Source organism: Podarcis melisellensis (genome assembly GCF_964234715.1).
Source record: "Podarcis melisellensis genome assembly, chromosome: 4".
In the NCBI taxonomy this organism is placed as follows: domain Eukaryota; kingdom Metazoa; phylum Chordata; class Lepidosauria; order Squamata; family Lacertidae; genus Podarcis; species Podarcis melisellensis.
In genome coordinates, this window is record NC_138531.1 from 73,287,095 (window position 1) to 73,305,282 (window position 18,188).

General features: G+C 38.8%; 1 protein-coding gene across 22 annotated transcripts in view; it reads right to left on the minus strand.

Annotated features, from left to right (window-relative positions):
• The window catches only part of ZBTB20 (zinc finger and BTB domain containing 20), a 463,068-nt gene that overhangs the window by 333,046 nt on the left and 111,834 nt on the right, over positions 1 to 18,188 (minus strand). For 16 of the 22 annotated variants that reach the window (XR_014167759.1, XR_014167760.1, XM_081908444.1 and 13 more), the window contains one exon: positions 17,583 to 17,709. The exons of 5 other annotated variants lie outside the window; for them this stretch is intronic. The gene's annotated coding sequence lies outside the window, so the exon portion shown is untranslated. Of the gene's footprint in view, positions 1 to 9,425; positions 9,532 to 17,582; positions 17,710 to 18,188 lie in introns of all 22 variants that reach the window. One more of the 22 variants, XM_081908442.1, reaches the window with a different exon arrangement.

Genomic DNA, 18,188 nt, shown 5'->3' on the forward strand with positions numbered 1-18,188 from the left:
ACCTTAAGATGGCAGCACGTGCAACAAAATGGCATCCAGCATTCAAAAATCCCCTCAGCTTGCATTAACTAGCCACACACAAGGCATGCAAGCTCCACCCCCCAGTCGTTCTTAGACTTCTTATTGGGTGAGCAACACAGCCAAGCAACACAGTTGGAGCCTCCCTCCTCCCTGGCCGGCAGGGAGGGAGGGAGGGAGAGGAGCTGCTTCCTTTGAAATTTAAGGGACATCATTTAAGGGACATCCATCAATAAGGGACATCAGCAGAACATGGCGCTGGAATAAGGGACTGTCCCTTCAAATAAGGGACACATGACAGCTATGCAGTAAAGGGGTGTGACTGTTGTCAGATCAACGTCTAAGGCTTTGCCAGTTAGAGCACCTGCCTTTGTTGCAGCTGTATTTAGGATTAACCATGTGTAGTGCCTTAAGCTATCAATTTGCATGTGTGCAGAGGTAATCTAAGCATTAAAGCTTTGGGAAAGAACTCTTCCTCAAGGATTTGCTCAGCTCCTCCTACCGTGGAGAAAGCAGATCTGGCCAATGGCATGTGCCATTGGCATCTACATCCATATTAGATTATTGTAATGCACTCACTATATGTAGGGCTGGACTTGAAGACCATATGATCCAGCAGTCACTACCAGAAGTCCTGCACTGCATTTCACTGCTTGGCAGCAACACAAGGCAAGACTTTTCGAGTGGCAGCACCCTGACTTGGAAGCTATCTCCCAAAGAAAATTTGCCTGAACTCATGCTTTATTGTTTTTAGGCTGGGCAGCCAATACATCTCTATTCCTTTTAATGGCTTCTAAACTGTCATTAATCCTTATTATTTTATGGCATTTTAATTGATTGTTGGGGGGAAATATTCCTTCTAGTTTTTTACTGCATCAGGGCATGTAGTTGCAAACCACCTTAGGGGCACATTCAGGGGCTGAAAGGCTGGATATAATTTTTTAAAATAAATAATAAATGAATTTATAAACTGCATTTCTTTAAGTTTGAAAGACATATCGGGGAACTCAGCTGAATATGACTAAGTAGTGACTGAACATCCGTCATCTAGTTGATGAAACAGCAATAAAGCACCTACAGCAACAAGGTGCTATCCAATACCTAAAAGATACAAGGCCTTGTAAGCAGGTGTATACCAGTCACGATCCACAACTTGTAGATGCTGTCAGCTGAAGTTAGCACAAAATATCTGTACTATAGCTGAAATTTAGCAATGTAAAACACATTCCAAACTTCCCTTTAACCAGATTTTGAGGTCCAATAAGTGGCTCCAGTGATTAAATTGATCAGAAATTCTGTAATACAAATGATTATGCTTCTCAATTCCATCACACTGTTTTTCATGCTTATTCACTTAGGAAACTCAAATAGCTTTCTTCCACTGAAAATGCAGGTAAGACAACCATTGCTGTCATGCATATTTTTAAGACAAATTATAGCAGAGTGCATTGCAATTTCCAACACTTTGTGGTGTCTGCGGATTGACAGACACCAGCCCACATTGGAATCATTTTGGGGTATCCAAATACTTGTCTGAAAAATACTATTAACTGCAGATTGTAGGCTTTTGAAGTGTGTAAAAATCCCAGAAATTTAATTACACTAGAGGACTTGGGGGCTTTTTGCATGAAACGTATACCACTTTTATTTAAAAAAATACAAACGAATAAGTTAAAGCTTCTTACCATAAAGAAGCTTAAACTTTCAAGATAGCATTTGAGACAAGAAAGCTTTTGGTCATGGTGGGAATTTCTGAAGAATATGAAGTTAATACAATTTTATATATTCATCACTGAAAGTATGAAATATTTATTATTAGAGAAAAATCTATTGCAATTAATATGGAACAGAGCACCAACATTCTTAGACAAAACACTCAAAGCTGATAGGTCTTAAAATAATAACTTATTTCAAAAGTACTGAGACCCATAGCCTATTATACCCTCTCAAACGTATGGTAAACTTATTTTAAAAATCCATTATTTAATTTAAAATCAGTTTAAAAACCATTAAAAGGAATAAAGATGTATTGGCTTGCCCAGCCTAAAAACAATAAAATATTTTCTTTCTTGAACACAGAAGCAAATTTAATTTTTCTGATTCACTTGTCTGATCAGAGACTTTATTTTCATATTTTAAATGATCAGTGGTCCCATAATTCAAGAGCTGAACAGACCATTTGCTCTTGACTATAATAGTGACACTTTGGGGGAGGGGACTGAGTGCAGTGAAATGAATGATCCAAGGTACCGACTGAAATTTCAGCTTCTTCACAATTAGGAAAATTAGCAGGTGTTTAGATAATCAGATAACATTTTTCTACATTCAGTTTGTAAGCTGTTCATTGATGAAATTTATTTTCCCAAGAATAGAATGAAATGCCAAATTATATAAAGAGCTTGCAGTGCTATCCTGGAGGACAGTTATTTTGTGAGTAAGGGAATGTCTTATCTGCTTGTGAGGTTCACAGTAGCCCTTGGGTGAGTATGCTGTTATGTCAATTCACTCTTTCTGAAATTCATCTTTCTAATGATCAAGCTGAGACCTCATTTGTTGTTGTTTTCCATTTTTTACTAATGAATTAACACATTTATGATGCAATTATTCTAGTTGTTTGCTTTTTTAAAACATCTAAAACCAGTTTCATGGATCATTCATCAAAAGGTTAACTGCAAATAGGAGGCAGTCAGGGTGACTAGCCTATCATATGTTTGTCTTCATCTGATTACATATATTCACTCCATATGGCTATCTAAACTATGCAAACCTTTATACGAAAGGGAAACATTAAGTTGTAAGCATTCAAAAATGTGACCCATTATTTGTGATTACTAGATATTATTAGCTACACAAACAATCAATTGCTGGTCTTAGAAATTTATATGCTGGAAACATAGGTTGGTATTCAGCTACGTTTTACTCAGAGCAGACCAAATGAAACTGATAAATATAACCAACTTAGGGCAATTCATTACAATGTGTCTGCTCTAAATAAAACTTAGTTGAACACCACTCAAAATGTGTTCTGGCTTTGAACTTTTTTTCCCCCTTCCCAAGGACACATGAAGATGTGGTAAGAAGCAGGAAAAAGAGTTTTCACACTGGAATCTGCTGCCCAAAGCAACGCCTTCAGTGACCCCGCATGATTCAGAAAGATGTTGCCAGCTCAGACTAGAAGTTACATCTCACTGAGAACACAGCTCACATTAGGAGTCTAACATGGAGCTTCTTGCTCCATTTTGAGTCATATGACTTCCCAACTAGGAGAGTGACTGGATAGACCTACCAGAAGCACATTACATCTTTGCAATGACTGGTTTGCTATGGAGCTGGGTTAAAAGGTGTTATTACTGACATATAAGGCCCTAAATTTAATAAATAACTTGGGATCTACTCATGGAGGGAGGATTATTCCTTCCTTCCTTCCTCCATACCTCACCAATCATTAATATAACATTAATAGAATTAAAACTATAGAAGATATAAACATGCAGATAATAACAGTAAAAATAGCACGGCCCCAGCCCTTTTACTAAAAGCAGTTGGTTCCCTAAATCCTGTTGGAATAAGAAGGTCCTTCACCTGCTGAGAGAAGGACAACAAGGAGGGAGTCAGTCTAACTTCTCTAGGGAGGGAGCTACAAAGTCTGGGAGAAACTCACCACAAAGTCAGTCAGTCAGTTTATTGTGGGCCCGATCACAGTGCCATACTCCCTGTCCCTGCCTCCCAGGGAATGGCTAAATATACGATGTGATTAATAAATTCAAGCCGACAATGATCTGGATTAGAAATGGTGACATCTTTACTGATTACAGATATAGGTGGATTTTTTGCTCAAGCATTGCGTGTATATCCATTCCAGCCCCCGCAAACAGAAAATAATAATAATAATTATTGTTTAATTTTAAAATGGTAAGGAAATTCAGTTCCCCCGAGCTCCTGCTCAAGAACCCCCTGGACATACATAGTCTTCTTACTTGTGCCTCTGATTACAAGGAGTTATTTTTAGAGCAACAATCAAGACAAAGTTTTAAATAAGCGAACAAAACAAAAAAAGGCCTTGCCTCAGGCTTGTCTAAGTAAGAGCCATGAAACACTTGGGAGAAAAGAAGAGGACCAAAAAGAATGATGTGCAGAGTCAATTTAAAATGCTAGTTTGAAGAGTGAGTTTTCATAAAGTGTTTAAATGCACCAGCAGAAGAAGTCAGATAAGTGGCAGAAGACAAAGAGTGTCAATGACTGGGAAAGTTCTAGAAGACACCAGGAACAGGAAGTCAACATTGCTTTCATTCAGATGTAACACAAAACCAAGCTTAGTGTTACATGCATAGAGCTGCTCACCCCTCCTTGTTCCTCCCTGGACACAGCCATAAGGAATAATCCATAAGAAGCTCTAGACCAAATAGAAAAAAGGGGGGGAAAGCAAGAATTCTGGGACTGGATGGCACCCACCCAATAATTCGCAAAGAACCCTAATGGGGTTCCTGGAAATTACAGGCCAGTTAGCTTAATATGTGTCATGAGACAACTGTCAAATCTGCAGCTATGTGGTTTACCCAAACAAGATGGTAAACTATGGTTTCAAATTGGCTTCTTTGGCCAAGACATAGTCAAAACTAACCAGAATTTGTATTGGTTCTCAAACAATGAGACCCTCCTTTCAGCAGGACTGGTGAAAGCGAATGGGGAGCACATGAACTCAAGTTTTATCCTTTGCCCAAATACAAGCATCATCACTAAAATTGATTTTAAAATGCTATAAAAAGAAGAGGAACAACACTGACATTGTGGCAGAAGGGACATCTTTAAATGTGAGCCTAACAACTTTAGTCATTTCACCTTGAGGAGACTTGTGCATCATCCCACTCATCAGTGAATAAACCGAGAACCCAATAGACCTGTTTTTAATTAAACAAAAAGCTAAACTAGCTTGATTCCTACCAGACAAATCCTATGTGGCTTTTCTTGCATATCCACCTGCATTAATTTAAGCAGGGCACAGCATGTCCTGCTTGAATAAGCAGTCCCTCTGTTTCACAAGAAGTACAAAAGACTAATTCACCGCATTAGAAGGAGCGGGGAGGAGAGAACAAACCCCATCTGGTCACATCCAAGAAAAAGCCTCCTCACAACTATACAGCCAAGATTGTACTACCAATGCTAATGTATACATTACAAACATATACAGGTATGATGTTTACAGTAAACAAACAGCAATGCAGCCAACCGAAGACATAAACATTTGCTGGAGCATGAATGCTCAGCCTGGTTGCACCACACACTGGGTGTTTATTTATCCCCGTTGCATATGATCAACAGGAGAAGACATTCAAAACAACTTTTTAAACAACGTGTCACTTTATGTTAGTTTTTGCCAATGGGGCTTCTTCCAAATGTGTGTGTCATAATAAGATATGTATGTGTTTAGAGAGTTCTCTTCTTTTACGTCTGTCATGGCAGGAAGACAAAGATCAATCCTAGCAACCTAGCATTCATTTATGCCTTCCATCTCTACAGCCATGCAAGCCATACAATTTTAATCAAAATGCTTGTTTAAAACTCACAAATACTGAGTTGCAGAAACCAAATTGTTTTGTTTATTAACCCATAGTCTGGATTTAGTTGGAATGCTTATTTTTCTCACTTTATGCTGATGTGAACTGAAAGGAGGGCACCTGACTGGGACCCTTAACAGCTATAAGCACAGTTCCCTAGTTTTGGAATTACTATTTCCACCTTAAATGCATTTTTGTCAGTCTAGAAGCAACTATTTACTAAAAGCTAGGTCAAACACAGGGTTGCTGTCAAAAATGGAAGCTCTGTGTTCAGTTACTCCCTTTTCTCTGCTATGCATTCTCCATGTCTATGTGCATTTCCTATTCCATATTATTGCTACTGGCAGAGATAGAAGCAAATTTAACACTTGCAAGAAGAAAAGGCAAGCAGTTTTAAAATTTGCAAGAAGTTAAAAGGGAAGATGATGAGGGACTACCATTATGAACTGGAGCACCAAGTTTATCATAACGTTTAGTATTGTCCTAAGCCAGAGCTTTCCAAACTTTTAATGTTGGTGACACACTTTTAGACATGCCTCATTTCGCAACACAGTAATTCAGTTTTGCATCATTTTGTGAAACAGCAATTCAGTTTTACTAGCAAACCGGAAGTTAAACTAACCCCTTTCCAGCCCCAGGAGAAGCGTGGGAGGCATTCACATGACACACCTACACACTGCAGCCAACACACTAATGTGCCACGACACACAGTTTGGAAAGCTCTGTCCCAAGCCATCAGATGTTGCGTCTCCTTCAACCATTTTTATGAAGAATTTATAAAGTATTCCTTTCTTCCAAAAAAACCCCCCTAAAATAATCTGTCAACAGTAGAATATTGGATTTGTGCACTTTTTGAAAAATACAGCAGTGTTTCCCAACCTTTGGTCTCCAGCTGTTTTCAGACTACAATTCCCATCATCCCTGACCATTGATCTTGCTAGCTAGGGATCATGGGAGTTGTAGTCCAAAAACAGCTGGGTTTCCAAGGTTGGGAAACACTGAAATACAGGAACTCAAGAAAGAGAATACAAGCTCCTATTTAAAACAAAGAATAATATACCTTAATTTAATCCATGCATAAAATGCATGTTTAATGATAAAAAGTGCTAAACAAAATGTTTAGTGAACGATCATACTGTTACTAACCAGTTTTTAGAAGGTCTTTGGACAAAGAACTGTTAGTTATTTTCATAGCATAAGTAAACTCTCCTCAACACTACATCTGGACCTAAAGAGCAGCCTTATGAAATACAACACCGATGGGATTGTATTTCAGGAATATTTAATTGTTCATATGCCAATTATATGTTTTGTTTTGCACTCCCCACTTCCCCAAACAATGGGAAGTGTCCAGAGAGTTTCACAAAGTGTTTTCTTTGGAGGGAGTGAATTGGACACTTGCAATGTTTCGTAATAACCCTTTGTTAGCAAATATATCATTATCCTGAGCAGTTTTGTTTGCAAATATACAAATTAGACTAAGCAGTTTTGTTTGCAAATATGCAGTTAAATTGGGCAGGCACAGAAGCAGGTAACGCTAGTTCCAAAGACACATCAGTAAAAAATCAACAGCAGCACATCTGAACCCAAGATGGTTTCTGCCATCAGTTAGCTCCCAAATCCTAGAACTGCTTTCTCTAGCCAAAATCAAATTTCCTGGTTTTGCTTTGTTTCTAAAAGCTAGCTGACACAGTGTGAGCAAAACATTTTTATAGCTGACTGTCATGTTTAAGCGAGCAAGAATGTTGGGTTCCTTCCATGCTGGTTTTCAAGGTTACCCTGATAGCCCACTAGTAGCCATTAATGAAAACTCTAACAATCAGCATGTCCAAGAAAGAGATACCCCTATCTTCACAAGTTGCCACAATATAACAGAATCATGGAAATATTATGACTAGGACCCAAAGAACTGTACAACCAGTTCAGTGAGACTAAGTGGACTTTACACTTGTTTTTCTCTAAAAGCAAGCCACCTGGTCAAAATGGCAAGTTCATTGAATTACTGAAAATATAACAAACAAAACTTATTGTCTTGTCTTGTGCCAGAGAAAAACTAAAGGTATTACCATTTTATAGAGTGATTTAAAATGGCTATGTAAATTCACTGGGAAACTTCACAACAATTTTCAAAAACTTCCCTTATCTAAAAGCCCATAAGCCTAATTTATCTCAGAAGTGACCCAGCATGCCCCATTATCATAGTTAGAGGCAATCTCTTAAACATGTCCAAAGTTACACCTGTTGATTCTGAATCTATGAATGGATTCCAGTAGCTTCAAAGAAAATAAGCGTTTCCATTTTTCTTCTTCTCTACATATTTTGTAGAGGTGTAGATATATCATATCAAAGACCCAAAGAGGGAAGTGACAGCTAGACCTCCAGTGCTTCGTGGGAACCCATATACCTATAAATCTAATGGAAGGTGAAACATTTCAGATATGTAAAATATGGAGTTCAAAGACAGCACTGAACCAAAACCTACTGCTTCCTGACCAATCTGACTTTGCCTTGAAGAGCCGCTAGCTCTTCCTATCTCTAGCCCATTGAACCAGTAAAATGTTCCTATACTAAAGCAACTGCAATGTGTACTCAATAGATCGAACAATGCTAAAAATCATGAGAGAATTCATTCAGAACAGGTATGGAATTTCATTTCCTGTTCTTTTAAAGTAGTTTTAAGGACCAAAATTTAAGGTTCACTATTTTTATCAAGCAAGCAATGCCATTTAAACTTTTTATAAGGATGAATTAAACTCTTTCTTCAACTTAGTGCTCCCCCGCCGAACAGTGTCATCAGTTACTAATATATGTATATCATACAGGGTGACTAAGGCCATGTTTGAGCCATCTCCCAGCCTGTTTCCTAGCACTAAGCTCTGGAGTATACCAGGGAGAGAAACTCCCACAAAGCAGGAGATGGTGCTCAGGGGTGATCATGTCAATGGCCTGAGCCATTCAGATGTTCCAGAGCTTCCAGAGCCAGAATTTTGACAAGACTACCAGTCATATCATCCAGAAAACTCCCCGCTGAATTCATCAGCATCCAAGGGTGGACCATCCTAATGGATCTGCAGAAGGGAAAAGGTGTTGAAAGCCTAATCTCAACAGAAAATTATCTAATGATGACAAAGGGCTGGTGTCAGTATCTCCCACTTTCAAGTCAACGTTCCTGCCCAGTTGAGAAAACAAGTTCCAAAGTGTGGCCTGCCATATGCATTGGACCACTGATATGTTGCTACAGCCCCATGGTCATCATGCCAGCCATGAAGTCTTAAGCCACTCCAGAGCCAGTTGCCTCAGTATAAATGTTGGAGTCCCCCAAAACCAGCAGTCTGGGAGTCATTACCATCACTTCTATGGCCAGCTATGTCAGATGGTAAACCAGCAGAATTCCTAATCCAGGTATCCTCAACTTTCAGCCCTCCAGATGTTTTGGACTACAATTCCCATCATCCCTGACCACTGGTCCTATTAGCTAGGGATCATAGGATTTGTAGGCCAAAACATCTGGAGGGCCGCAGGTTGGGGATAGCTGCCCTAATCTGTCTGGATTGCCCAATACCAGGAATGAACGCTCCAGATCTCCCACTTCTGTACAGAGAGCCTGAAGACTGAGACGGAATCTCTACAGCCTACTGCAACTGTAGCCCACAAGTCTGTCCTGATGCTGCACTGATGACTGGCGCCCACCAACTACGCATATAGATTTATGGGGAAATTTGACACATTAGTCTTCTGGAGGAGGAGGTGGGAAGGGAAAAACCAATTGTTTTGGTAATGTTTATGTAATAAAATATTTTTAAATGAACAAAAATTCCTTAGCATGGATGAGTTATACAGAATGAAGTATACCTTGCAAATGCAGACTTCTTGGCTTAGTAGAAAATAGGCGTATTTAGTTGCTTATTATGTACACGAGGATCCAGAATGTGTTCTTTCTGCACTTTAAGTAACAGCACTGAAAAATACATTTGTGTTAAGTATGGAACCAATTTAGTTGAATAATTGGTGTTGAGACAGTAGCAAGATTTGAGATACTCCTTCCATAGCAATGCACTCTAAGTTGCATTGTAAGAGGAGGTATAATCAAAAACTGGATGTAGTTGATCATACTGTAGTGAAAGTCTACATCTACCTTTGTATGCAGTACACTACGTAGTAAATTTCTTGCCTTCTTAAAAAAAAATATCCCAAATTTATATCACTGGTGTTAAAAGAAAAGCTGGCAGGCCCATAGGAAAAGACTTTATTATTTGTTTACAGTATATATTATCTGCCCATCATTCTAAGGTCCTAGTGTGGGTTACAGGATTAAAACACCATATTAAGAACAATTTTAAACAATTTATAACCTCTATCTGTGTAACCCCTAAATATGTTCCAGTGGGTTTCCCCAACCCTCCAGAGCTGATTTATGGGGTGCTTTGAGGAGAGGGCAGGGAAGCTTTATTGCATAGCTAAAAGCCCACGCGCTAGCAGAACTGTTTTGCTGGATACCGCCCTAGGTATCGTATGTAACCTGCATATGAGGTTGTACACTGCATGTAAGAGAGTGGTTTCGGCATGTACACTGAGATGTCCAAACTGCATGCAGTGTATGCAGTAACACCAGGTTGTATTCAGGCAGGTAGCCGTGTTGGTCTGACACAGTCAAAATAAATAAATAAAAATTTAAAAATTGTCCAGTAGCACCTTAGAAACCAACTAAGTTTGTTCTGGGTATAAGCTTTCATGTGCAGGCACACTTCCTCAGACGAATATCTTCTTCAGATATCTGAAGAAGTGTGCATGAACACAAAAGCTTATACCCAGAACAAACTTAGTTGGTCTCTAAGGTGCTACTTACTGGAGAATTTTTTTTAAATTATTTTTTATTTATTTCGACCAGGTTCTATGTGTTTTCTTGTTTAACTTCTTTTTAAAAAGTATAACCGTTTATTGAGAACAAACAAGATAACATGACAAAATAGTAATTAACTCTGTCAAAGAGCTGAGCTTCCAGTATCAACACAAAACACAACATAGTGCAGCACATATCATTTGCAAGCTAGAGAGCAGGCTTCAACCACTGAAATTGATGGAAAAAACCATGGAAAACTATGCATATTCCAATGAGACTTAGGTGCCCTTTCCCATCTTCTGCATCCAGGCCTGTGTCAACTAATCCAGTACCCAATTCTTTAGATCCTAAAATCAGAATGTTTAAATTGTACCTAAGTTTAATACCACTGGTCTAAAGGTCCTTAAATTAGTATGGAGATCATTTAGTATCAGCCGTATCAGCTTTTTCTTATTGGCAGTGAAAAATCTAAAAAGTATGGAATGCCAGTGTCTCCTTCATATTAACTGTAGTGAGGGACTAACTTGAATTATTGGTACACCTATTATATTACAAACTCTCTTTTCACATGTTTGCAACGGTACGTGTTAGTCAACATTTTAATTTAAAAATAAATAGTGCATCTTGTAAAAAAAACAAAACTCGTAATATGATGTTAATATGTATGCTAAAATTGAGGCACTTTTACAAGGTCCAATTTTTGAAGGGGAAATTCTTAGCATTTTATTAGATCTAGGTAGATCTTTTTGGGTGCTTCTCATCAAGATGGTACCTCAAACACGCATGACCACCACTTATTCTATTTCAGAGTTTTTCAAATACTCAATATTTAATGTGGCATTGTTGTTGTTGTTGAAATGTGCTGCTGCTGTTGTTAAAATGTTTATACAACCCTTCATCCAAAGATCAAAGCATGGTTTTTTAAAACATAAAATCATTACATAATTGAAAGAGCAAGGTGCAGAATTCAGTTAAAAATGGGGACCAATGGCAATCTTTATTAAGATTTACAGAACAATCCTTTTTTTTTTGTGAGGTGGGGAGATTCTGCAGCAGAAGTTCAACCACTTCATAAATAGCTAGCTTGCTACAATCAGGGTAGGAGGTGGGAGCTTTTCCTTACCTTGAGAGGTTGTTCAATCAGAGGGTTGGAAAAGGGCCTAGTCTTGGGATATATCAGGGGATTCAGGATCTACTGGATCCTTGGCTGTGCCTGATATGCCCTGAGAATGCCCCATTTCAGCCCCCACTACCAGTACAACAACACCAGTGAGAGATGTATGTCTACAGAAGGGTGTGTAAGAGAAGGGACCTCCAGAACCATAAGTGTTGTTCTGTTAGTGGACCTCCTCCTACTCTGTTAGAACTTGCCCCATTTCCATTATCCCTTCAGCTCACTTTCCTTAGTTAAAAAACCAATTCTTCTCAATAACGGTATATATCTGTTTTTTTATATATCTTGCATATATCTATGTTTAATAATGAACTAGCAGGGTGAAATAATTTTACTTCCTATCATTACTTTTTATCATCTACACATACCTCAGTACCTTGGTTTGCAAACAGTCTGGTTTGCATACGTTTTGGATTACAAACACGTCAAACCCGGAAGTGCGTGTCCCGGTTTGCAAACTTTTTTTGGATTACAAACAAATTATTTTTGGAGGCCCCATTGGCAAAAGTGTGCCTTGGGTTACAACCTGTTTTGGTTTACAAACAGACCTCTGGAACAGATTATGGTTGTAAACCAAGGTACCACTGTATTCCACCACGAAGCATGATTATAAGAAAAACTGCCCTACTTGTAGCAGACACACAGCCCACAGTGGCCACACTCCTACATTGACAAGTATGCTATATCAGTGGTCTTATGCATGCTTAACTCTGTACTGGATCCTAGCTATTAATTTTCTGGAAAATTAATAAAATGTTTATATATCACTGGCCCATTCAATTCTGACCAAGTTATTTGGAGAGAGAAACAGCATTTTAGGTCAAATGTACCATTGTTGTGGAATTCCTGTCCCTACAGCTGTCTTCATTTTTAAAAATAATTTTAAGAGGTAAAATTCTCTGTGCCATCTCACTTGCTTCTCTTTCTTAATAGAAAACGACTGCCGTGACTACCCCCATGTAGCAGCACTATTCACCATCAGCACCTCTGCACTCCCCATGTGCTTAGAGAACAACTGATTAGCACTTTGCATAATTAACCTGATTAGCACTGTGCATAATCAAACTGATTAGCACTTTGCATAATTAAAAAGAAATAACGGCAACAACAACAATAACTAGGTAATATCAAAAGCTGCTAGTCCGACAGCCAATTTGCTAGCACCAGGATTAGTTTAGTGTAGAATCTTTTATTCTTTAAAACCTATTTTAGGAAGTACAGATCTCAAAACGCTATATACACTGGAAACAGTTCGAATAAATTGGTGGTCACCCAGAAAATGGTAAATTCTAGAACTGATAATTTAATACAAACTGTTGGGAGACTAGTTCTCAGTTCTCTTATTGCTTGCCATCACTAATCTTGTGAATGTGCAAGTTACCAAATTCACATCCTGAGCACACAGAGAAAATTGGAACACTCTGTTGGAAGTGGCTTCATGCTTCCTTTTCTTCAACATGTGAAATAAATCCTTTCCATCTGCCCTGTAGGAACTTGCATATGTCTTCACTCTGAGTGATGCAGAAGACTGCAACAACGTGAAGGAATAAGAAGCACGAGATGCTTGTGCTTCCTACTCCCTCTTCACTGGTATAACATCTGAAGTTGCTTTTACTTTGAAGACAAGGCCATCTTGGGAACCTGGATGTCACTGATCATTCTGGAAAAAGAACTTACAAGACAAACAGACTAACTTTCTGGCACTACTGCAAAATTCAATTTTCTTACAGTTGCCTGCCATACTGGATTTCAGATGTCAACATTTGTGGCAATATCTTAGAAATATGCTTGGAATGGTTTAGCATTATCTGGAACTATCCAGAGTTCTGTAGTTTATCTAAACCTCAAAATAATATTTACAGAGACGGAAATCTGACTAGGTGGACAACAGCATTATTGACCCTTCAAAAACACATCTTCTGCAGCTGGGGATTCACATTTTTGAATACTTCAAGGAGAAACCATTAGAAAGGACATTTTAAAGCACAAAGCTAAAACATATATTGCAGTTCCAAAGAACTCAGTCACTGCAAGATAAGAAGTCAAGTACTAACTGAAGCGCCATTTCTACAAACTGTTATGCTTCAGGAGTTGGGGGAGGTGCTGCTAAGGAGATTATTCAAGTCCAAATGTTCCTGGGGAAGGTAGTTCCAGTAATTCTGGGAATGATGCCAATTCCTAAGCTATATATGTAAATATTTTTAAAACACTAATTTAATATACGTGTATTTTAAACACATATATGTCTACGTGCATACATTGCTCCAGTACTGCCATGGCAACAAGTTAACAGTTAACAGAAAACTCACACATCTGATTGAAAACAGTTTTTAATATATAACTTCAACACACACAGAGAAACAAAAAGGTGCCTTGGGTGAAAGCTTAATCCAATCTATTCTCAAACAATGCAAGGGTCAATTTAGGTAGACAAGCTCATATGGAAATGAGTGGAAGAATCCCTGAGCTGGAAGAGGATGTGATAAAACTAAGCAGAATTCAAAGTCTGATGCTTAAAACTTTCTGTGACTAACAGAGAATAGTCAGTCTGGTTTTTGGTATTCTCTGGTTTTTGGTATTCTCTGCAGCTATTTAAGAAGGACTTTTTTGTTGCCTAAGAAATCAGAGAAGAAACAAAAATAAAAGAAGTTTATATCTAGACACATTTTCCATCTAGCCCATAATAAGAAAGCTGTTGTCAGAATCGAACGTAAATATATTTAGCGTTCTTCTTCTTTTTAATTAGAGATGCAAGGGATTGGACGTGAGACTTTCTGCATGCAAAGTATATCCTCGGCCGCTGAGCTACAATCGCTCCAGAGTTTGAAGCTGGTCAGAAGTTCAGAATACTAGACTTGCAGGCTGATCTTTCCTAGGCTTGCCATACGTCTGGAAAATTCCAGGACATGCCAGGAAATTGGACACCTAAAATGGCGTCTGGAGGGGAAATTTGAATTTTAAAAGGTGTCAGGAATTTCCAGGATGCATGCTTTTAGTTTTCTGTTGCTTTTTCAGCTTTTTCTTTTGTTTTTAATTCCAGGGGAGGCTGCGCCCCAATGCCAGTGGAAGTGACAAGAGGTCACTTTCCTTGGCTGGAGAGTGGCAGGGGGATGGAAGCGAAGCAGTGGTAAAAAACCTCAACAAGGAATCTTGTGGATGGGTAAGAGGGTCACTGGTCCTGACCGTGTGACTGTGAGAGGAGAGGGGAGATGCAGGGAGAGGGGAGCGGAAACAGCTGAGAGGATGTAAACACTGGCATCACATGATCACATTATGGTCACGTTTCCTTCTCTTTTGGACACCATGTTGCGTTAGGTGGGTCTCCAAGAGGCAGAACAAGCAGAGGCAATTCAGTAGCCAATAGTTTCATTGCTGCGGCTCCGGTGCAGGTATCTCCTTGTCCTGCTACCTCTCTTTTGTTCCATCCCTAATATTCCTCTCTTTTGCACGCACGCACACACGCACGCGCACACATACGCACACACACACACACACACCCTATGGCTACATAGCAGCTAACCAGATTTCCAGGGGTGAGGAGTGTAAATGGTTGTGGTGCAGGAAATCATGGGCTTGCTGCTGTAAAAGCAAGGAGCATAAAGTTTAAAAAAATTAAAAAACCAAGGCAGGTAAAAGCAATGCCCCTTCCCATCTGTGTGAAGGAAATGTGAACTTGCCATTCCTATTGTGATATTCCTATTGTAATATTCCTATTCCATGGTGAGGTGGGGCAAGGCTTACGTTGTAACAAGTAGCATTTATTGAGACTATTTACATTCCACCTTTGATCCAAATTTCTCAGGGCGAGGAGCAACAATTTCATTAAAATAACATTCATAGCCATGAGCAAATATTACTGTTAACTTCCTAAACATGCATAAAAAATGGTGTTTTGAGCTGGCAATTAAATAACAAAAGCGACAATGCTAGCTGAATTTCAAGAAGCAGGGCGTTTGAAAGCCAGAGTGCCACCGTGGAGAAGACTTGCTTATACATCACCACCAAATATAGTGCACCCACTGCCAGGACACTAAGTTGGACCTCTCAGCCAATCTTAACTCTTGGAAAAACTATATTTATACTGAGAGAGGCATTCTTCCAAGTATTTAGGCCTCAAGTTGTTTGGGGGCTTTATGAGTCTTCTGTAAAACCTTGAATTTGGACCAGAACCATGTGGGCAGTCAGTGCAGAACACGTATAATGTATAATATAGGTTTGACTAGCGATTCCACTTAAAAGTCAGGCTTCTGCATTTTACACAGGCTGCACTTTCCAAGTTGTCTTCCAGAGCAGCCCTTCTAGACTGCATTACAGTAATCCAAATGGGAACTTAACACAGCATGGATTATCCTGTTCAGGCTGTTCCTTACAGACACTTGGGTCTCCTCTGAAATCAAAGAGACAAGGGGACTCCAACTCCATCACGAACAGAGCTGCTCACCTAAGTCTCAGATCCAGGAACCACCCAGCTGTGGCGTGCCCATCTTATAGGAATTCAGTTTCAATTTATTTGCCCTCATTACAGTGATCAGACAACAGTGCAGAATTTGCATGGCCTTGGCTCACTCTGATGACAGGAAGAAATAGAACTGAGGGTTATCCACATATTGGTAGCACCCAACTCCGAATCCCGATAACCTCACAGAGCTAGGAACCTGTGTAATTCAGATAGGGTACAATTGGATAAATGCCACATATTTTTTTTTTTTTTTTTTGCCAAAGAGGAAGAAATGTTATTTTGCTACAGCTCCTAGCTGGTGTAAGGATGTACTCATGTTAAGAAGTGTGGGCCTGTGGTGCAAGGCTTAAAATCTCATGCAGGGAGCTAATGCCAGCTCCCTTTACTGAAAAACCAGCACTAATGGTTGCTGCTACTTTGATACAGGGTCAGTTTTAGCACCAAATGGAGATCCCTTGGTACCTCTGAGTCCAGCAATATGCTCTGTGTAGCTTGAACAACAGAAATACGGTATCACACCTCTAATCCTAGTAAGATGACTTAATGGGCGAAATGGTTGCAAAATCATCTAGGTACTTTTAACATACATTAATAGAATGGTTTATTTCAGTGCTGCTATCTTCTCTTTTATACAGACCCTCAAGTATATAGGTTTATGCAAACATATCTATTTTTGTGGATGCACAAACAGGGCATAGCCTGTTCAAGATATATACTGAATTTTACATAAATGTCACATTTATATTACAACTATGTATGTATAATTTTCGACATACACAGAAAATGGAAGAACAAAGGAATAAACCTCCTACAAGAAATTTAAATAGCCTTTTTTAGAAATCCTCATCCGAAGTTAGAGGGCTTTTAGCAATCGTACATTTATCTCTTCCAAAATACACCTGCTTTCTTTTCCCCTCTTTTCTCTTCTTTTGCCAAACTAAATATTTTTCCATCTAATGACTCTCTTTATTAGACAGCATCTAATTTGCATACATTTACATACAATTTAACTGCTTGCTTCTGAGAACAAAGAAATGGCTCCGTATTGTACTGAAGGACAATACTCAGAAAAGGTATAAAAACCAGCTAGCTCAGTGGCTGTGTATTCTTTTTGTTTCAGAAATACCAGGATTTTTAAACACTCCACTTAAAGGGTGAAAAAGATTATTCCAACAGACAATGCGAAAAGATACAGTGCAGCTCCCTTTTAACACATTTTCTCTCTGGCCTGGTTAATGGGATTTAAGGTCCAAGCTTTCTTTGCTTCCCTCTATTTCTTTTATTAGATCTGATGGATTTAATTCTGTCACATATTTTAGTTCATATTTTATTTGTATAAAAAATTATGCAGAAGCTCAACTTCAATGCTAATTCAGTACGCCCACCCTTTTCCTACAATGGGAACTGGGACATGATTGAACAATTTTGGATGGGCATGAAGTATATTGATTTCAGTGCTCAATGTTATTATCGGGGGTATGCTAAGCCTATGAGGACTTTACCTTACAGAGATACATAGAGCAAATACAAGCTTACCATGAAGCCAAATGAGAATCAACATGATGGAGTGGGATGCAAGGTTGAGCTCTACTAGCAAATATAAGGAGGGATTGTTTTCAGAGCAGGAGCAAGAAGCAGCAGATGCGTTAAGCCCTCTAGTTCCCTAGAAGGTGAAGAAGAAAGATGCTTAGAGCTGAACATGACCACAACTTTTCATTAAAAAGTTTACTGCTTAGCGTCTGCTTTAATTCAGTGGCATACAAACTGTTGAAATAAAACAAGCAAGTAAAAGAGAGCACACAAACTTAAATATCTACTTTCACTACTGTCTTCAGGCTAGCAATTTTTTCAATCATTATCAGAGTTTTATAATATAAATGCCACTGGAGTTATTAGGTAGGCCTCAGAACAACAGGAGATGCAACACAAAGGGCACTTACAACTTCAACTGTCAATATGTGCAATTAACATGTCTAATTGTCATAGTAACTTGGAAAAACTCACTTGCAACTGTTAAATGTTTCCATTTTAAAGAAGGAAGCACCACCAATCTATAGCTCTTCCAGACCACCTGTTTTTTCACTATTCATTGTGATTTCTTTACACAAAATTTGCTTCAGGGTTATACACTGGCATTCTGAG